Source organism: Diadema setosum, chromosome 20 (genome assembly GCF_964275005.1).
Source record: "Diadema setosum chromosome 20, eeDiaSeto1, whole genome shotgun sequence".
Taxonomy (NCBI): domain Eukaryota; kingdom Metazoa; phylum Echinodermata; class Echinoidea; order Diadematoida; family Diadematidae; genus Diadema; species Diadema setosum.
Window position 1 is genome coordinate 18,330,512 of NC_092704.1, and position 23,262 is coordinate 18,353,773.

The 23,262-nt window shown below is 38.5% G+C and overlaps 1 protein-coding gene across 1 annotated transcript in view; it reads right to left on the reverse strand.

Moving 5' to 3' along the window:
• LOC140243862 (transmembrane protein 198-like) overlaps positions 1-23,262 on the reverse strand; it is a 175,553-nt gene that overhangs the window by 71,125 nt on the left and 81,166 nt on the right. The window lies entirely within an intron of this gene.

Genomic DNA, 23,262 nt, shown 5'->3' on the forward strand with positions numbered 1-23,262 from the left:
TGCATGAAGTAAATTTGCAAATTAGATCACCAGGTAGATTTCAGTGTCTTACCTTTAGCTAGATACAACAGTTTGACAATATGATTGATTACACAAATGACATATATACATCATAAGTTCTATTTACAATTCAACCATAGAAAAATTGATTTTTAAAAATCACAATATCAACAAGAGACTCGGGTGTCACACGCTCACCTGAGTATTGCAAGTTCACCTTCCATGCATTCTTGCAGACTCTTACCTGAGAACACTGGAAACTTATGGTAGGGATAGCTTTGAGAATGGGGGCATGGTGTCCATTTACATATTCCATCCACTGGTAAAAATACCTGCCAAGTACACTGTACTTTAAGAAACATTGGATTATGCAGCTTGGGAAAGAAGACTTAAAGACACTCAGTCGTCGCAGGCGATTTTGCAGCTCAGTAGAAAAGCATGACACGTTGCTCCTCCCGTTCCGTACCCCCCGTACGTACCGAATGCCGAACACAACACTACGCAATGCACCAGCGAACACCCAGCTAGACTACAAGAGCCGTGCGAGCCGTCCACCCTAATTTCAACATGGACGCCCGAATACCTACCGAATTGGGTGGAATGGGTGCACGCACAAAACCGCATAACAGCCATGCGCATGAAAATATCTGGTGGCTCCGACCGGTCATGACGCAACTGAGAGAGCTGTAGTTGTGTGTACGTACGTACCTGGACCAGTCTCTGTTTATTTGCACTGTGGTGCCAATTTGAGCAATCTAAGCAATAATATTTAAAAATTTCTGGAAATATCCTATAACAATATTATAGAGTGTTCATATATTACGTTATTAAATATTTGATTTTATAAATATGGTTTAATGAAGAAATATTAAAACTCTAAGCTTCATATATATAGCAAGTTGCAATGCATACGGCAGGTTGTTTTGTTGTTTTGATCATTGTGCATTGTCTGCTGCACATCCCATGTCAGCTGTGAGACGTTCGGCCGGATCGTAACATACAAAGACGATAGAAAGTCATCGGTATGTCAATATCAATGTGTGTGGTGTGCGTGTACTGTTTGCAATAAAAAGTACTGCTTCAGTTCAGTTCAGTTTGGCTTAGTCTTGGTTTGGTAATGAAACTTCACAATGGAGATCAAACAGCCCTCCAAGACTGCAAATGTATTTACTTGTATGACGCTATCGACGAGTGGATAACGCAGAGAGCCGTGTTCTTAGCATGCTTACTCGGACAAGTAAGAGACCAGAAGGGGAAGCTTCAGCGTCAGCATGCCGATGAAAAATTTGCTTTTCACTTGCTGGAGTTGCACGAACAGTTTTGTAGGAATTTAGAATGTGCAAATTCGTGTTACAGCATGCACGGTCGGTGGAATTGTAACTCAGCCTGAGACATCGACCCAGCTGCCTGCATGTCCAAATGTCACGGCTTACGCCAATCAAGCAACCCCAGGCCAAGTCAACAACTTCAAGGAATCCAGATCCAGATGATGTGTAAGTACACGAATGATTGAAGTGTATGTAGGGCCTATAACGTTACAGCGCCTCTCTAACTCCCATAAAATTATAAATTTCTACTCGTACTGCCTATTCTCAAAGACTAATAGTCTAACACGGTTAGACTTGACTCTGTCTGAGGTAGAGCTTAGTAATCTACAAGTACAAACTGTAATACCGTCTTGGTCTAACGTTAGATCTATAAAAAAAAAAGGTCATAAATTTACTCGTAACGGTTAGATCTAACGTTTATCTAGACACCGACTCTTTAATTTTACTTGAGTAGTTTAACTACAGCTGTTGGTAGTAGATTTCTATACACAGCCCAGTCGCTGTTATTAAATAAGGTTAGATGCTGTGCTTCGCGTCTGGTCGGGCTAGGGTAGTTTCAAATCATTGTGTGTTTATTACGCAAATTCGCCAAGAATATAATTTAGGATTTGCGAATAAAGTTTAAATAATTGAATAGATCTATCTCAAGCTACATCATACATGTAGTCAAGACAAATTACTAATTAACAGATAGAGCTACTGCCAATGTTATTGTGATTTGATTCTGGTGTTGATTAGATATAGATCTATTTACAGAAGATGATGAAACAGTGTGTCGGTTGGTGCACGGCCCCCTTTTACCACGGCCACAAGTACACTGTGCAGTGCAACTGTGGCCGTTGGCCCTGCACGGCCACAGCCGCTTCCCCGATTTGTAATGTATTTACAAACGCCTGACAAGTACATGATACAGGGTCTCCGACCCAATCCTCCATGTTCAAAATAGACAGCTCAGCGGTCATGTTTGCAACCCATGACGATGTATCATCGTCCATGATGGCCATCCTCACATTTACCTCCACACATGTATCTATTGTCAACTGATTGTGGTCTGTAGTTGTACTCTACATGTAGTCTGATCTGTGATCTGATCTGACGAGTATAGCTGACGAGTGACGATGATGCGATGATGTATAGGAGGCTGCTATACTACAGAAGGTGCGTATATGTATGTACATATGTAAAGGCAGCTCAGGCGCTGTAACTATGGCCGGCGATATTGCGATTGCTACCGTATACCATGCATGCAATTCACATGTACAGTACGTATACACATCTCAGCTGAGCTAAGCGCTCAAGCGAGGAATCGAGTGGAGATACTATAGCGCAATACATTGCAGCAGGGATGTCTTGCACACACACACATTTCGCTTCGCAGTAACTTCGGAAGCAAGTTTACGTGCGGCTGAAATATGTCCATGTACCCTCCCGACTGAGTGTCTTTAAAGCCCTATCACTTTTGATTACAACTAGAGAAAAATATTATTGAATATTCATTAATTTAGGAGGTTTGGACCCCCTGGGGCCCCCAAGGAAAGCATGGTGCCCATTCAAACACTTTGAGATCTTATCCCTATGGGAATGCTACTTGACAAGTTTGGTGAAAATCCATTATGTTGTTTTCAGCAAAAAGATGAAAATTTAGGCCCGCATTTGGACCCCCTCCCCCATCCCATCCCGCTTCCTTGGGTCCCAAGGGGGTGGGGGGGGGGGGAGGGCACCCCTGATTTTCCCATGATCAAACTTGAAACAACAGTCATCAATATACTGACTCATTGTATTAACTTAGCTCAATCACTTCCAGTTCTATAGAAAATCTGTAAAGATTCCTTACAGGAGGGGGGGGGGGGACCCCTGGGGCCCCCAGGTGGGGCACGGTGCCCATTTGATGGAAGTGAGATTCTATCGCAAATGTGATCGCAATAGCTCACTTGAGCCTTCGGCTCAGGTGAGCTAAAAATGCATTAGTTTGAATTTAGTAGGAACAGATGGTTCATATTTTGCTCCAGTGGGTCAGGTTTGGTGTAATTTGTAGATGAATAAAGTGTGTAAAACATACAACCATGAGCTTTATAAGATGGCCTGTTGTCTTATCCTTTGAACTTCAGTGTTTCAAAAGGCTCAACTTTCAATGCTAATTGCTGTGTCGTGTTGCAAACACTCTATCCCTTTGTGACGGAACATACATTATTAATAGTAATTGAATTCACATCTTGAATTCTGTCTCTCTAGGTAAAAGAGAATACCATCCTGTTGAAATACAATCATTATTGTATCAATGGTTTAATACAACATATGACACCTACACATGTAAGTTACTATAATCACTTTGTCACTTGCAGTGACAATTCAAATTTTGAGGAGAAATATTCTATTGTCCTGAAAACATTTTTAGAAATATGTCTAAAACCATTTTTGTTTTCTTTTCCAAGAAACTTCTACAGGAAAACCAAGTGATGTGCATGTTGATAAAAGGGCAGAAACATTTCATCAATTACATTTAAATTGTATATTGGAAGTTTATTGAAGTCTACAAGATGACAAGTAAACCAGCATGCAGAGTTTATGAAGGCAATGTATAGTCCCAGACTGGTTTCATCTCTCTCAACTAAAACAGAGGTCAACTTGGGCATAATTCAGATTGGATTAAAATATTGCTTGCTAAGTGCAATAATGACATTTGTAAATAAAATACCAGGTGTATGTGGGTTTGTGATATACAGGCTACTAACTTCCATTAAGGAACCATGCTTCTTACAATTCCATGTTGCCTGATTAGGTTGTAGGGATTGCACAGCTGTGTACTGAAGAATGTTGGGTGGGGCAAAAAAGAGGGGGTTGGCATATGAGAAGGGCATGCTAGCCACTTGATACTTTACCAATCAAATCTTATGCAGTGATGTGTATTGCAACACTATCTCTCAGATGTGGTTTCATGTATGGCGAGCAAAGAGCACGAGAGTCATATTATTGCTTGGTGATTGCACTGTAAAGCTCCTCAAACATTATTGCCCTGCAAGGGGAAGGGTAAATTCAGACTTTTATTGGACTGGATATGTTTGTGTCAGATGGAGAGTTCATTATTGATGGCATCAAGAATATGTGCTGTAAAGATAGCCCTTTGAATCATCTGTTAAAAGAAATATATGAATTGTGATCCACAAGATTTGATATTGATAGAATCACATAAGAGTATTGTTATATAATGTGTATTTTAAGTTTTCTAGACTGCAGAAGCTTTCAAACAATCTAAAATTCAAATTACAACTTTTCATAACACTGAAAACAACTAGACCCTTCGAAATGGTTTAAGAAAAAAAAAAGCTCTGATGAAGCAGTTACTGTAAGCTTGCTGGGATCAGGCACTCATATATATTTAGTTTGTAGCTCAAATTGATATGCTTCAGAATCGAATTACCAATAAATGTTTCCAATTTGAAGACAGTTTTTTTTTTTAAATATATGAAATTTGAACAGGAAGTAATTATAATACAACTAAAGCTTCTACTTCTTTTTGGCAGTGAGCTTCTCTAATAGTTTTCTTAGCTCTAGACATTCAACTCTATCACAGTCAGTAACAATGGGTCACATATAGTAAAGCTTTGAATAAACCTGTAGGTCAAAGGACTGAACTCGAATTCACTAATTCTGTGATTTACATTTTGCACATATCATGAAAGCTGATTCCTTTAAGTGTGGATTGATATTTGACTAAGATAGGGATTTGTGCAGGTCAACTTGTCCAATATCCTATGTATACACAATTAGATCCCATATCACTACATGAACTGCAAACAACAATACATAGCTACACAATAAAGAGGCCTCCACTGTGTATCAAAATTCTAGCTGTGCATAAAGGGAAATTTACTCTGCATTGCATGTATCTAAGCATATAGAGCTAAAAGATAAAGATATGTATCATATTCTGATATCAAAAAAGATATCACGTTGTAGTCTAAAATCATGTATTATGTATTCACAGAGGATATGCATCATGATCAGAAATCATAGACGGGATACTGACCTAACCCTTGAAGGACTGGGGACACAGGTGTGCTATGACGTCAAGCGCCATGCTCAATTTTATGCATGATGCCTTGGGTTGGTGCTATGCTCAAATTTCATGCTTCAGGTATTGAATTAGGAATCAGCAAAGGTGGATGAAGACTTTCGATATTGAATTAGGATTCAGAAAAGATGGATGACGACTTTCATGCTCTTCACTCTCTCTCACCCATCTTCCATTAATTAGCTGAAAATTACATGCAACCCCAAGCTGTAGGAATAGTTTCCAAGATATCAGTACCCTTTATGTGAATTAAGAAGACAACCTTATACATGCAATGATAATGATTTGAGCATTGATCACTGACTATCATACATGTACCTGTGTTCATTATGTACAAGTTATCACTTCCTTTCAAGCATAACTTCATAACATCAAAATAAAATGCTTTTAACTAATTGACTTGTGAAAATATCAGCAAAGAGCACTATTTAACATTTTAATTGAAAACAGCAATGACACTAGGTTAGTAGAATACATTTTTGTATTTTGTTGAAAGTAATTTTGAGTTACAAAGCATTCTGTCCACATCATGGTCATTTCTGAAATGTTTAAAGGACAAGTCCACCTTCATAAACATGTGGATTGAGTTAATGCAGCAATGTTGGTAGAACACATCATTGAAAGTTTGAGGAAAATCTAACAATCTGTTCAAAAGTTAAACATTTTTGAAGTTGAAGTATCTATGCAATCACTGCTGGATGAGAAGACTACTACAGTCTATGATGTCACATGCGTAGAACGATATAAGGAAAATAAAAAGATAATTTCACAAAACTTTACTTTTTGAATAAAGAGCACATTTCTTCAACTTGTTACTGATGTATGTTAAGGGTAATATTATTCCCCCTGCCTTCTGAAAGAGGCAAGTCAAGTGTTCTTTTATTATGCGAGAAAAGTGAAAATTATGTTGAATTTTCTTTATACTTTCTCTATATGGTTGTACACATGTGACATCACAAGCTACAGTTGTCTTCTCATCCAGCCGTGACTGAGCAGAAACTTCAAAAATTCATAACTTTTGAATGGATTGTCCGATTTTCCTCAAACTCTCACTGATGTGTTCTACTAATATTGCTGCATTCACTCAACCCACATGTCTATGAAGGTGGACTTGTCCTTTAAAGTACATGTAATTTATGCACACATCTTCATCAACAATAGTGATTTACTGGAACATTATAATAAACTGTCAAACTGCAAAGTTTTGCTATCAAATAAACAAACATTATTGTTCTCGCTCCCTGTAAATGAATGAGCAGGCATTCAATATTAACAATGGCCACATTGGACATCTAAATGTCATCATGAGATATGCTGACATGACTTAGTGAAATACTCAGCTGTATAAAACAACAACAACAAACATGTACAAAGTAGGTCGATGACATATGTTTTGGAGGTGAAATTTGAATTCTGCAATCATGTTTATAAAGGACCTTTGAAAAAAAATTAAAATCCATAGAAAGGAATTGACAATTAGTCTCTTTTGAACATGTTTTCAAGCATGATTTCTTCAATTTTAGATTTCTCATTTCATTGTTAAAGATTAATGGTAAAAATAGCATTATGCAATGTATTGCATTAATGCCATCACAGTAACAGTCCTAATTCTGATTCCCCATTCCCCCTATAGAGCGTGTTTCTACTGAGCGATGAAAATTTGTGGTGATGCGAGGTGATTCTCGGTGATACATGGTGATGTGCAGTGATGCACGGTGACACCTCAAATTTTTCCTTAGTAGAAACAGATTGGGTAGTGGTCGATGCGCGCTGATGCGAGGTGCTCTGTCGTCCACCTTTTGAGGTGGTCGATGCGCTGTGATGCGAGGGACGATTTTCAGTAGAAACACACCGGGTAGCGAAATTTGCGTTGTACCAGAAGTCTCGAATCATTGGGAGCTTTCGCCCTGTGCTTTTCAAATCGGTTCATCACACACTCCAACACTTGTGTACACAGCGACCGTAGTTTCGCACGCATCATGCCTTGTACCAGCTCCTACTAAATACATGAGGTGGTACATGTGAATTGCATGCATTCATCGTCTATTGTTTGCGTGCCCAACAGCCTATTATACTATATACATTGTACTCTGATTTTTACACTACATTCATTTCCCCATAATATCGTATCGTCTCGAAGTTTTAGATTCCCAAATTCGTTTTCGCTCGAATACTAACATTAGTATGTCGGAGCCCCGGGAGAGCATTAATGGTAATGGTAATGGTTTATTTAAAAATTCATTTGCAGCCATGAAGATGGCTGAGTTGCAGAATTTTGTACAATGTCATATTTCATTTTATAATAGCATACATAATCATACAATCAGTCTACGATTAAGATATAAAACTACACAATTATATAAAAGACACTTGATGACCAAAATAGCAAAATTAATCAAATACACTTATACATACACATTGAGAAAGCTGCAAGAAAAATTAAACGTAATCTTCATTTCACCATCACATACGCATGTATACACAAACTTATAGATTGAAATATATAAAAAATGCACAAATCATTATACTTCTCCAACAACTTTCAAATTTTGTTTATAAAAAATACATGTACTGAAAAAACAAATTAGGTGGGCAGTAATAACATAAGAGATATCAAACACTTGTGTATTATGGAGATGGAGAGAGAGAAACACAGAAGGGTAGGAAAGAGATAGAAAGAGAGATAGAAAGAGACAGAAGAGAATACTTGGAATGAGATGTGCAAAGAGATATAAAATAATAAATCTATTTCTTTTTCATCTTGTAATTCTATTAAAATCATCATTTCAATCCATATAATCTTTTAACATTACTATCTTTTTAACAATATTATATATCATTAATGATCAAAATTATACAAAAACCGAAATACATTATAAAAAAGGGGGTGGGGCTACCCACGCATATGCAATAAGCATACAAACACAACAACATTCATTTACATTTCACATTTCAGTTATTCTCATAGCAATTAAGATTATTTTCTACTAATAATCTGAATACATAAGCTCAATCAGTATCACACAATAATCTCAATTCAACTCATTATCATTATTATAAAAAAAGATATGTGTGCTATAAAAATTGCACCATCTTAAAAAGAAATATATATATATATATATATATATAAAGTTGTCAATATAAATCCTATGGTAAATATAAAATGTCAATTTTATAAATGCAGATGTGAAATACACACAAAATGTATGGATCAGAAAAAAGAATATTCCAAAAAACTCACAGAAAATATTGCAATATCAAAACATTCAGGAATAATTATTGCACAACAGGAGTATTGCCGAAGTGTGGCTTGCTTGAATTTCAATCACATAATTATTATTATGACCACTGATGGATGGGGAGGGCGCCCCATGAAACCGTATCAAACAGACATGTTGCTTGGTATACTCTTTTGATGTAGAGGTATGAATATTGCAAATGAATCTCTAATGATAACCAATACAGGCGCAGTGGAGCACCCCAATTTGCATCTCATTATCGCCCCGTTCTATTTGAATTTCCAACGGGCATCCACGGCTGCCCGAAACTGTGTGCATGAAAAAGTCAAATCTTTACCTTCTCCTTGTGCCGCTATGCGTGCCGCTAGTAAACTCAAACTTCCCACACTATCTAAATTTTTAAAAACCTTCCTTTTGATGAAAAAATTATGAAATTTGCTGCACTAGAACTTGAGATAATAAAGCGTTTTGAAAATCACCTCTCGCAAAACATGCTCTCTGTTTTTTTCCCGACTGGACTATGGCCGGGCTCCAATGTGTCGGAAATTGGCAACATAAGTTTATCAGGCCTCAATCCATATATGGTGAAAGTTTCCGCTTGGTTCCACCTGTACTTTTTGAGAAATCAACTTGTTTCTACAGGGTTTGGAATAGAAAATTGTAGTCAGCGGAACAATTGAAAATGACGTCATTTCTTTTCCCGTAATATTGGGCATGTGTGGTACGTGAGATTCAGGATTTCGTGCTCATTGTTGGTTTGCATGTGACGCAGTCACTTTTGCTGAGTGTCGCACGGCGGTGACTGCTGAGCTGCTGCCGCGCACGCTGCATGCAGCAAAGCGTTGTGTGTGCTGTGACATGCAACGCTACAGTCACGCAATTATATATACATGGGACCGACCTGTACGCTTTGCGTTCGTGTCATTTTTGACATCACCTTCTGTTTTTTTCCGACACAACCATGGCCGGGAATATTACGGTACGACATTTAAAATGCAAGCAGATAAATAGATTTCGGTGTACTTTGTTCGAATGGCGCTTTGGTTCCGCAATCACACTTCGTGAATTTTAGGATGATTTTCGAGGCATATTTTTGGTAATTTTGCTCGCCAGGTTTTCGCTAAAATTTCACATTTTATCATTGTCAAATCCTTTAATATGTTATATGTGCATATTCGGACATGTTTTCAAATTCAAACTAACTCAATTCTAATCCGATAATAGGTTTCCTTAAATTGTTGTTAGCTTGAGAAGTTGTTTACTTTTTCTCAACTACGCGAGTACATGTTGTTTACTTTATGCAAATGAGGCTCGGCTGCCGATGGATTTCTGCGAGATAATTGGGGTGCTCCACCGCGCCTGAATAAACTCTGAATGCCCCTGAGAACCATATTTGGATGGTGATTTACAAAACGTTGCGCTGTTTTGTGTAAAAGTAGTTTGAAGAGAGGGGGAGAGAGAGAGAGAGATAGGAAGAAAAAAGCGAGGGCGAGAGAGAGGGAGAAAGACAGGAGAGAGCGAGATAGGCCATTGACATAATGCCTCATAGATAATGCAACCGAACAATCTAATATGAATTATGTAACATACAACCAATCTGCAACTTAATTTTTACAATATACCATACAAATGATATAACATTATCAACCTGATTAAAAAGAATTCAACAAATCAATGAGATACGGTACTGAACTGTTGCGGAATCACTGGGTTTTGCATCTTCTGTTGTTCTCTGACATTTGATTTGCGTAAATGTCTAATGTTCTTACATAGGGGTATGAGGCAGGGAATCTTATCATTTGAAAACATTTCTTAAATCTCAAATGATAACCAATGTACTCTTAACACCACTGGGAACCATATTTGGATGGTGATTACTTTGCTTTGCACTATGTCACATAAAAGTAGTTTGAAGAGGGGAGAGATAGAGAGGGAGAGATGGGAAGAAAGAAGTGAGAACGAGAGGGAGAGGAGAGAGCGACATAGGTATAAAGGTCTATAGAGATAATACCTCATAGATAGTGCGACTGAACAATAAAATGTAAATTATGTAACATACAACCAATTTGCAACTTAATTTTTACAATATACTGTCATACAAATTATATAATCATCAGCCTGATTAAAGTGAATTCAACAAATCAATGAAATACGGTACTGAATTGTTGTGGAATCGCTTAGTTTTGCATCTTAATTGTTCTCTGACATTTGATTTGCGTAGTTTTCTAATGTTCTTACATGGGGTTACGAGGTAGGAGACCGTATCATTTGAAACCATTTCCTCAGCAAAAGTCAGACATAATTGTTTCCTTCTGTCAGCCAAGGATGACAAGTTCAGGAGAGTCAGAGCTGTCTCGTATGATGGATAATTCGTGCCTAAGATTATTTTCAGACTTCTTTTCTGCACCCTTTCTAAACAATAAACTTGTTCTTTAGTTTATTCAAAACAGGGCAGGCATACTCCATTCAAAACAGGGTAGGCATACTCCACAAGGGGTCTGATGAAGCCAATGAAGATGGTTCAGAGATTCTCAATTGACAATCCGTAACCTTTCAAAGTCTTAATGAGATATATCCGTCCGTTGGCTCGCTTAATCATAAAACCAACATGATCATTCCACTTTAGATCATGACGAATGTGGACTCCCAGTCCACAACTGGACCCTCAACCTGCAACAATTCCTAATACTGCAGTAACCAAGTGGCAGGAAATGTTGGTGTGGGGCATTTTGGACAGAAAGACTAAACGAAATTCAGTGGCCTACCACAAAATGGCTGAGGCAGCGCGACCCAATCTGTGACCTGAAAATATGCGACTTCCGGATTCACTGCATTTGGCACGTCACCTCGCATCATCGCGTATTTTATCGCTCAGTAGAAACAGCTCGAGCGGTTGTAATATACGAGGTGATGCCGGAGACAAACTTCGCGGTGATGCGAGGTGCTCTCTCAGTAGAAACACACTCAAATACATCTGAAACATTCAACAAACAAAACCAGTAAGACCTTCCGCCAAGAAACAATCATCATTCATATGATTTTAGATATTGCCATTACACTGTGTATGAACAACTTTTATTTTTGTCTTTGGTACTGCCTAGATACGTTTGTAAATACCCTCAGTTTGTTTATGACACAGTACAAGACATTCAAATTATATCAAAATACACACCTAAATGTACAACCTGGTCTTTCTAGGGGTTCCTCAAGTTCCCATGTACAGTTACTGGATGTGCAACAATTATTTGGCGACTGTCTGCTCTATTCTTGTGTACATTGCACATTCAATACAATGAATCATGATGCTATGCTTCCATGTCAATATCACCCTTGAAGCAAAACAAAGCACCTACAATGGCTATTTACCACTAACTGTTTGAATACGTCATGAGTCATCCATGCTTTGTATCACAGGTTGCTTGCATGGATTTAAACGCTGTACTGTATGTCCTATCATTTTTCAGTACTCTGTTGCTGCGGATATTGCTATTGCTTGTTGATGTAATTCATTCCTACACTGTACAAGTAACATGCGTTCCCTCCAGCAAAATTACTGCATACAATTAAGCACACACTATACAGGGGATAATGTACAAATACTATTTTTGTTTCTTTCATTTACCAGTCACATTTTCTTTCTCTTTTGGGGGTGGGGGGGGGGGGGAGTGGGGGTACATGTATGATCTCCATTACGAGAACATTATAAGCAGGGTGCTACATAAGCACTTGCCCAATTGCGCAGGGCAAGTGAAAAATCAAATTCGGGCAAGTGTTTTTGAACAATGAGAAGAAATGCTTGCCCAAACTGGGCAAGCAAAAAGTTTTGAAGCCACCTGTTTTTCACTTATTCCCCCTCCCAACAAACCCACGAAGTCACCCATACAGAAGCCCAAAGATAATGGCTGTTTAGATCATGATGTAACTCACTTTATAGATCTTTCAGCAACTTTCTAACACTTACATGAAGAAGCCCCAATGCAATGCAAGGGCAACACTTGATCAGACCCATTTTTTTTTTTTTTTTTTTTTTACTCCATTGTGTTTAAGCAGGCAAATCAATGTGTGCTGTTTATTCAAATGATTGTGTTTTATTAAGCCCTTGACTTACACATGATTTTCTATGTAATTCCCTTATATTTTGGAATGTCTTTTTGGGAAAGTAAAATTCATGTTTGGGCAAGTGTTTAGCAGCAAATTTGAAAATCTGCTTGCCCGACCGGGCAAGTGGTAAAATAAATTTATGTAGCACCCTGATAAGGTTTAATTGCTCGCTGCAAAATGTTCGTCCTTTCTAAATGAATATATTAAAAAACATCCCACCTAGGGACACAAAGATAAATACCTTGTTAAAAAAAAAGTTCGCTTTGCTCTCTTTCCTTTCCTAGTTAATTCAACAAAGTTTAAAAACAAAGGAAGGTCTGAACACACAAGTGTTACTGCAGATATAAAACAAGTCAACACAAGTTTCTGATCCATCCTTCTTTCCCCTACTGTCTAGAAAGAATCATGAGTCACCAAGAAGAACTGACAAGGCAAGTCTACTGTGTGTTTCCAAGACTGCTGCAAGTGCTTTAAGACAATGTGTATCTATCAATAGCACAATGAAAGTGGCTTACAGTACTGTACTAATGGCTGAGAGACATGATAACTGTATAACATAGCACAGAACAATTTTCCTGGTACGCATGGCAATGAGGTTGGATATGACTTCTATACAAAATGTCACTTGGGTAGCAATTTCATTATGTGGAATTGTATACCATCTTGTTCAAAAATATAAAGTATGTCCATCAACTAAAAAGTGCTATTCAATTTCAAGAAGAAGAAATTATTCCCTGCATAGTATGATTTACATTATTTCATTTGTCATACTATGAATCTAGGCTGCTTTCGTTTACATGCACAGGTATGGTGTATTACCAGTTGATTAGAAAATTGAAACTGAGTCAAGAGCAAAAGAGCTCAAACTTGTATGTGATGTACGCACTCGCACTAAATCACTCTCCCAATACAAAAAGTAAAATTTACATTAGCAGGGGCCATACTGTCATTACAATGCTACCAAAGTAAGGACAACTCTTTTTTCCCTTTCTTTTTTGGCTATGAGAGACATATTGCTCAACATCTTCCATTCAAATTAGTAATGAGCTCTGTGTGCAATGTGCTTGGTATTGTTCTTAAACTGGTCGAGTTTATGAAGTTGCATGGGATGTACCATCATATTATCTTTTTTCTTCAGCATTTATTCTTGGGATCATAACTACCATGCAGTGCTGTTTAAAGATAATAAAAAGTTTTGGTACCTCGAAAGTTTCCCTGAATTTCTGTGTTTCAGGTTAAAGTACCTTTCAAATAACTAACACTGTGAAACTTACTCGCCCCAAAGTGCTCTCATTTCTTAGTAATCATGCAATTAACTGCGACCAGCAGCCCCATACGCATAGCGTAATGGAGCTTCGCATTGTAGCATTCAGGATCATGACAGATTTAGTATCGTGGGTAAATATCCACTTAAAATCCAAAAATTCTTCAATTCGAAGACTTACCAATTAAGTTGAAGTCTTGAAAACAGGCTTCGGGCAACGTTTGGTTCCGCCAATAGTCCCTTTCTGTTCGAATTGATGACTGAATGTGACTCTGTCGAGAGGACCTTGGGAGAGCTGCATACACTGATTACTATGGCCAGCGCATACGCACACATCACATGCAAACAAATTTCAAATCCACGAACGGATAAGATGTTTGTGTGCGCATGCGCTGGCCATCAATTCAGTGTGGCTCTCCCAAGGTCCTCTCGACAGAGTCACATTCAGTCATCAATTCAAACAGAAAGGGACTATTGGCAGAACCAAATGTTGCCCGAAGCCTGTTTTCAAGACTTCAACTTAATTGGTAAGTCTTCAAATTGAAGATTTTTTTTTGAATTTTAAGTTGATATTTACCCGCGATACTAAATCTGTCATGATCCTGTAAGCTACAATGCGAAGCCCCATTTAGCTATGCGTATGGGGCTGCTGGTCGCAGTTAGCTACTGAGTATGCGTATGGGGCTGCACGCTGCTGGTCGCAGTTATCATGCAATAATGGTTTCGTACAATACGTGTACTACCTCGCCGCCGTACGGCGGCGGCTCTGGTACGAAACTATTATTGCATGATTACTAAGACATGAGAGCACTTTGGGGAGAATAAGTCTCACAGTGTTAGTTATATGAAAGGTACTTTAACTTGAAACACAAACTAAGACAAGGAAATTCAGGGAAACTTTTGAGGTAATACCAAAACTTTATATTATCTTTAAAACCAAGTTTCACCTTTATTTAGCAAAGTATCTACCATGGAAATCTATACAGAATCACTTTGGAGATATATTACTGTATAGAGAATTACAAGTGTCTAACGAAACATTTTGAACTGGGGAAAAAAACAGCCAGGATAAGTGGGATGGATCACATATTCCATATAAAGTATGGCAATGCATTAGTGTAGCAGAGATGTCTGATCTATGGAAAAGTCTAGATGGCATCCACTCAGTATGAACAAGATAGCACTAGCGAGAGCCATGCATGTAGAGTTGTACAGTAGCTGATGAGTCACAGGTAGACTAGAAGCTAGAGCACAAACAGGTAATGTGCAGGAAAGTGAACTAAATCACCGAGACAGGTTGCGTCCTACTGACGGGATGGAGTATGTACCAGGAAGCCGGCTCTGCTTGCTGATAGCTGCTATCAAATACATGTGGGATTTAAACACTGAGGAGTGGCACACTATCAAAGTCTGGAGCACTTTTTCAAAGGGTTGACCAGGTGAAAACTAGACATTATCATGATTTCACTTAGGGAAGGGATATTTATTATCACTAGCGTTCTAACGCGGGGTCCCTAAATTTGCGGTAGGACGATTTGCCGTGCGCGCAATACGCGCTGACGTTTTTTTCCTCGCACAGCGGCAGGGGAAAAAAAAATATTTTGCCATTGTGCTGAGGAACGCGGTACGACGAGCATGATTTATTCTTTGTGTGCAAGCAACTATGGGCAGATACTGTAAGTGGTGCGCACACATCCTTCCCCCGATGGGTCTGTGGAACAACCTTGCGCTGTGTTGTGACATGTGAACCACTTGATGGCCAAGCAAATGCATGAATGATACACTCGTAGTGCCACATACGACGTACACTGGCGCTGAAAATCTACAGTACATGTATCATGTTGTAGTGTATGTTTGGGCAGCTCGTGCTTCTCGGGGTTAGTATAAATGATGCGTTTCAATTTCTAAGTTCTCACGATCGTAACATGTACACTTTCTTTCGACCTCACCCTCAGCAAAACTGCATTTTACTTGTTTGCACTTAACAAATCTAAGAGGTCTGTCCAGCACGATCATGGCAAAATTTTACCAAAAACTTTCTTTCAAAATCACGCTCAGCAAAACTGGGTGTGACTTGTCTACAATCTAGTAAATTCTTTCAGCTCTCTCCAGCACGATCATGACATTTTTTTTTTATTCGATCTCATGCTCAGAAAAACTGTGTGTGACTTCTGATTTTTTTTTTCTTTGAGTTCTGTACAGCACAATCATAACATGTGATGTGATGTAGACTTCAGTCTATCTCACGCTTCATCATAGTGAAGTTGTGCAAGCGTTTTGGAACAAGGAGAAAAGAAAATGCTTGCCCGAATCAAGCAAGCAAATAATTTTGAAGCCATCCTTTTCCCCCACATTTTCCCTCTAACAAACCCATAAAATGATGTGGACGGAAGCCCTAAACTAACGACTCTTTAGCTCTGCCACGCAGTTTCAACAACTTTCTAACACTTACTTTTTGATGCAACGCGAACACTAGATCACTATCGGAAGTACACGGTGTACGAGTAAGTTGTACTTGAATATTCCATTGTAATTTGTGTGTGAATAACGTTCCGTGGTGACAAAGCCCAATATTTTGGAACTAGTAAAAGTATTGGCAGTAAAAGTAGCCACAGCAGAGGAAACTGCCGTTTTCTGCTCGCGGTAAGCTGTCTGCAGGTGAGTAGGTTAATTCATAAACAGTCATACAGTAACTGTGCACCACGTGTCTGTAGAGCACGCAGTGAGGAATTCGGAGAAACAAAACACAATGCAGTCAAGACAAGGTTGTGAACACCAACTTGACCAAAAAAGAAAAATCCCACGATGGCAAATCAAGGTGCCAGACTTGGGGGTTACAGCTCGTTATTCCGAAGGTTCATTATTCCAAAGGCTCTTTAGTACGACGATTCGTTATTCCGAAGGTTCGCTATTCCAAATTTCATTTTTGGATTAACGAACCTTCGGAATAACGCCACAAATGTTCGGATTAACGAACATCTAGGTACAGGGAATTTGCGTGTTTCGGATTAATGAACCTTTGGAATAACGAACAGCACCCGACTTGGGGAAGGGTGGGGCGGGTAGAATAGAGAGCATTCCACAAAGGAAACCGCACGCACTGGTGCATTCCTGGAGGTTATAAACAGTCTGGGGCCTGGGGGAATAATGGACAGGGAAAGAATGTTTAATCATAAGCCAGCTGAAGTCGAGGACCGAGGGCGAAGACCAAGGATGTCAAACATTACGATTCTTTATCACAGACTATTTTTCTTCTCCTTTTCATTTCTTATCTGCATTATCTCCCATTCATCGGTAAAAAAAAATAGTAAACGATGTCAAAATTCAAAATTTTTTTTTTCCTGCCTTATTTTCTTTTCCATTAAATTATCTCTTTCCTGAGTTAGCCCCAGTGATCGAAAAAAAAATGTTACCAGTACTGTTCGTTTCTCACAGTTCACAATCCAAAGTTTTTTTTAATAAAGAAAAAAAAAAGAAAGAAAGAATAAAGTTTCAGTTTTCCGATGGTTCACTTATACCGAACATGAAAACAAAAAGAAGAAAAGTTTAGTTATTTTGAAGGTTTGTTGATTCGAAAGCAAAACACAATGTGTAATTCTGAAAATTCCTCAATCTGGAAACCAATAGGCCCTAAGTTTCGTACCACGCGGACCTATACATGATTATTCATTTTAAGATTAACAAACTTTTTTTTTTCAGATTTACAAACCCTATAGGAATAATGCCACATTAATATTCGTATTAACGAACCCTTACATTTTCTTTAACAAACATCTGGAGATTCTGCGTGTTTCAGATTCGAAATATCGGGGTCATCCCACGAGACCAACACCCATGACTCATACAGCCCACGAGTTCGACACTAAGTAAAAACAGTCCACGAGCTCGACAGATACAACATGGGGTTTAATGTGTTGGTCTTCAACTTGTGGGCCTTGTTTCCTTATGTCGTACTCATGGGCTGTATGACTCATGAGCTGTAGGACTCCAGGGGGGTGTTTCATAAAGCTGTTCGTAAAGTTACGAACAACTTACGAGCGACTGGTGATCAGTTCGGGGGGCATTTCATCAACGAGTTCGTCGGAGTTTTCACCGACAAATTTGCTATCAGCCAATCAGACGCATGGATTTCATTAGCTTTTAACAGTTGTCAGTGTAAATCCTTGCGTCTGATTGGCTGATAGCAAATTTGTCGGTGAAAACCTCCGACGAACTCGTTGATGAAACGCCCCCCTGACGTGCTATACTTATCAGAATTTCCATAATTCAGCACAAGAACTGATCATCAGTCGTTCGTAAGTCGTTCGTAACTTTACGAACAGCTTTATGAAACACCCCCCTGGACTGTAATGTATGACTCGTGGGTGTCGGTCTCGTGACGTGCACCCGAAATAACGAATCATTAGAATTTCCTTTCAGCGGAATAATGAATACCATGAAAAGAAATCAACCATTCTAAACTAAAAGATATACTTATTTGTTACAATTAATATTTCCACTTTTTCTATACCTCTTTGTAAGGTATCACTCACTGCTATGTACTCAATGATAAAAAGTTAACTATGTCGAACCATGTAGTTAAAGTGAAAACATAGTTTTGGGTTTGAGGGTTTGAGAACCTGTCTGGCACCATTTCATATTTGCTTGCAATATATCGAAAGAGTCTACAAAGAAACTTACCTGGCTGACGCGATTTGCCAAGATGATGAGTCGTTTTGGAGCATTTTGAGAAAAATAATAAAAGTCGGAAAACTGACTTTTATTCCAGAAGGATCCAGACTAACTCGGTCTCAGGGAAAACTCGACCCTATTTCAGACAATTTACACGCAGTTTGTGATCACCATATTCTACTGTATAGTACCAAACAAGGCCTAACTGAACAGAGAGGAAAGTGCGTGCTAATCCTGTACAAAAAGCCAGAATGCGAAGCGCTAGTTTATACAGGCCGCTCCCATAGTACAACACTGTACAATCCAGAGGGACAACCAATACAACTAAGCCCGCCGTCAAAGCGTGGCCGAGTTATCCCCGAGCCCGAGTTTAGCCTGACCCCATTTGGGTAAGTTCTGAGACTGAACCTTTTTGGTTAATATTTCGCATTTTCGTCGTTACCCATCGAATATCTTGTTATTACAGCGTTATTCCGCACATTTCCTAGGCATACGTTCACATTTGGGAGCGAAATTTGACAACTTTTGCAAGCGTACCAGAACTATGTTTTGGCTTTAACTTATCTTGCCTTAAAGATTCTGTCTTTTCCTAATAATCCAAAGGTTCGATAATAAAAAAAAATAAATAAATAAAATTAGAATTATCACTGAAGGTGATTAATACCCCCGCCCCTTGTGTTGCTTTATAGTATGTGATGTCATGAGGGCAATGACGTTAATACCAAGTTTGTGCACTTGTCGAATTGGAAACAGAATAATTTTAGTTTACTGTACAATTACAGAGTTGACACTGAGTATAAAACTTACAGCAAATGGAAACATGCTTTCCCCCAGCATCACTACACTTAAAGACCATCATACACACCAAATTTGACCTTCATAGCTTGAATGGTTTATTTTGATGCAAAAATGAGTGGTTACCATGGCAACACATTTTCCTTAAACTAACACATTGGTGTCTTGCAAAACTACACTTCTAGATCATGATACATACTAAATTTGACTTTAATTGCTTGAAAGATGGAAAAGTTATTCGATCTGCAAGGTTTTTGTAAAAGTGTGGTTACCATGGCAACGGTTTGTGTGACAAACACAAAAATTATGTGTTCCACATCTATACCTCAGGGCCATAATGCCCACCAAATTTGGTTTCAATTGCTTGAAAACTGTGGAAGAAGTTCACTCCACAGGATAAAAAAAAAATGCGGTTACCATGGCAACGCATTGTCTGATACAAATACAAAGGACATTTTGCAAAACTACAATTAAAGAGCATCATACACACCAAATTTCACCTTCATAGATTAAATGGTTCAATTTGATACAAAAATGAGTGGTTACCATGGCAACACATTTTTTCTTATATTAACGCATTGGTGTCTTGCATAACTACACCTCCCGATCATCATACATACTAAATTTGACCTTAATTGCTTGAATGATGTGGAAGTTATTCAATCAACAAGGTTTTGGTAAAATTATGGTTACCATGGCAACGCTTTGTCCGACAAACACAAAAATTATGTGTTTCCCCATCTATGCCTCAAGGCCATAATGCTTACCAAATTTGATTTCAATTGCTTCAAAACTGTGGAAGTTGTCACTCCACAAGATTTCGAAGAAAACATGCGGTTACCATGGCAACGCTTTGTCAAATACAAACACAAGGAGTGTCTTGCATAATTACACCTATAGATCATCATAGATACCAATTTTGAAATTGATTGCTTAAATACTATGGAAGTTATTCAATCCACAAGGTTTTGGTAAAATTATGGTTACCATGGCAACGCATTGTCCGACAAACACAAAAAACATGTCTTGCACATCTACACCTCAATATCATCATTTACCCTAAGTTTCATTTAAATTGCTTCAAAACTGTAGGAGGAGTTCGCGACGCAAGATTTTGCAACAGACCGACCGACTGCCCGCCCGACCAACATCGCGGTGATTCCTTTATACCCCCTTCACACTATGTGTGGCGGGGGTATAAAAATGAGAGGAAGAAAGGATCAAAGGTTCGTTCATTTGATAACAAAAATTGATTCAGTATACTGGAAGTTTGTTTATCTGAAAAAGTTTCGTACGACGTGATTCATTCTATGATCAACGAATTTTATTTCATTTCCAGAGAAACGAACCTTCGGAATAATGCCACAAGTCGGATAAACGAATCTTGTTGACATTTTCGGATCGATAATCAGAAAAAAAAAATGAGAGGAAGAAAGGATCGAAGGTTCGTTCATTTGATAACGAAATTTGATTCAGTATACCGCAAGTTCGTTTAACAGAAAAAGTTTCGTACGATGTGATTCATTCTCTGATCAACGAATCTTATTTCATTTCCAGAGAAACGAACCTTTGGAATAATGCCACAAGTCGGTTAAATGAACCTTGTTGATATTTTCGGATTGACAAACTTCTATAGTCGGCACTGGGAATCTGCGTGTATCGGATTTGCAATAACGAACCATCGGCATAACGAACCTTTTTCTGTTTTTTTTTTTTTATGTCAGAAAATGAACACCACGCCTAAAAATCATCAATGTTGAATAAGAATGAAACTGATTTCTTATACCTCAAAGACCATTCTTTTCTGAACTTTTTTCCAATGCCCGAATAAAAAGAATGGTTAGAGCGTGTTGCTCTGAAAGTGCTTTATTCCAAAGGTTCGTGAATCTGAAAATTAAATAAGGTTCAATTTTCTGATGGTTTGTTAGTTCATAATATATATATATATATATATATATATATATATATTATATATCTTATACAGTAAAAGGCGAAGTTGTTGTTGTTGTTGGGGCCTTATGTATTTCCTGTTTTATTCCGGCGTTGCTGGTTTGTCTATCTCCTCCCGAGCCGTCGGCTCTGGGCCCCCGAGACCGGTGCCGTTGGCAGCGGGAGGGTCTCTTACATGCCTTCGACCGGGTTTCGTCCGCGCTCCGCCTCCGTGTCGACGTCGAGGACGAAAAAGAAAAATTAATTAGATAGATGCATAATGCATTTTTGTGCGTGACGTCAGAGCCGAGTGTTTAAATATTCACCGATCCTGCGCTGGACTCCTGCTTTCTCGATCGTCCATCTTTTAGCTTGCAGAGACAGTGGGGATACTAAAGTCAAAAAGATGATGGCGTGCGGCGAAATCTCTGTCATCTTCCGGCGGACATGCACGCACGCACACAATGTACTCTCGGGTACGGTATGCCAGTGTGTGGCCTGCGCCTGTGTATGTATTGACGATGGTTACACGAAACACTATCTGCGTGCGTGTGATATGGACACTCATTATGGTATAATACACGGCGCGGTCATTGTTAGTACAAGGGCATTTACGTACAGCGACGTTCGCCATTGGCGTGCCCAAATGAAAACAACGAATGCTGTTATTTTATTGTATTTTGCACAACTGCAGGATATTATGCAGCTCAGGTACGTCATTTAGTTTACTCTCAAGTTGGGTATCATTGTACTCAGACTGTTCAGGACGGCTAAATATCCACTTAAATTTTGTCCTTGCCGATCGTTCCCTTCCATATCAGAGTACACGCGCCGCTGTTCATTCGTTTACTGCATGCATGGCTGCCGTAAACATGAATATTCATAAGGCGTGCGGACGCGGGGGAAACCCTCGCTTTGCTGACCGCCAATTTTTGAAGTTACAAGTGGACATCAAATGTGTGGTTCTATGATGCATCAAACCAAGTTTTGGTGATAAAAATAAAAAAAGAGGGAGCAAATGACTACAAAAATATTCTTCTTTCTCCCATAACGTGGGAAAAGAAATATGAAAGAAAAAAATACGAGGCCCTGAGACCCATGGATTCCCACGGGTGCCTACTTATTAAACCTAATGACTATGATCTCCCCCTCCCCAAATACAACAATGATGATTATAATGATAATAATAATAATAATAATAATAATAATAATAATAGTGATAGCTATAATACTAATAGTAACAATAATGATGATAATGTACAGTCTGAAGCAGAAGAAGGACATTAATGATTATGATAATAATGATAATAAAAATGTACAGTCTGAGGCAGATAAACGGGTGGTTCTATGATCCATCAAACCAAGGTTTGGTGATAAAAACAAAAAGAAGAGAGCAAACGAAGATGAAAATATTTTATTTCTCTCAGCACAATAGTAACAAAAACACTAGGGGTCTATATATGAAGTAGTCCTACTCAGCCCAAGATTACGTGGTTAGTGCAGTGAAGCAGTTTTGGACAGTTTGCGCAGGTCTTCAGAAATGCTTTTTATCAAGAGCAGAAAAATGGGGGAAACAGATTTTTACAATTCTTAACAAATTAACATTTCCGCCTCCCTTGGTTGATCATCCCTATATTATGACTCTACTCTCTCCTCTCCCCTAAATAATAATAATAATGTTAGTAATAATAATAATGATAACAACAATAACAATAATACACTAAAACAATGATAATAATACAATAGGCCAATGCAAATAAATGGGGAGGGGGTGCTATGATCCATAACTTAAGAATGGGCGGAAGAGACACAAACAGGTACTGGATTGTTTTGATGCTTAAAATGAAATAGCAATGATAATGA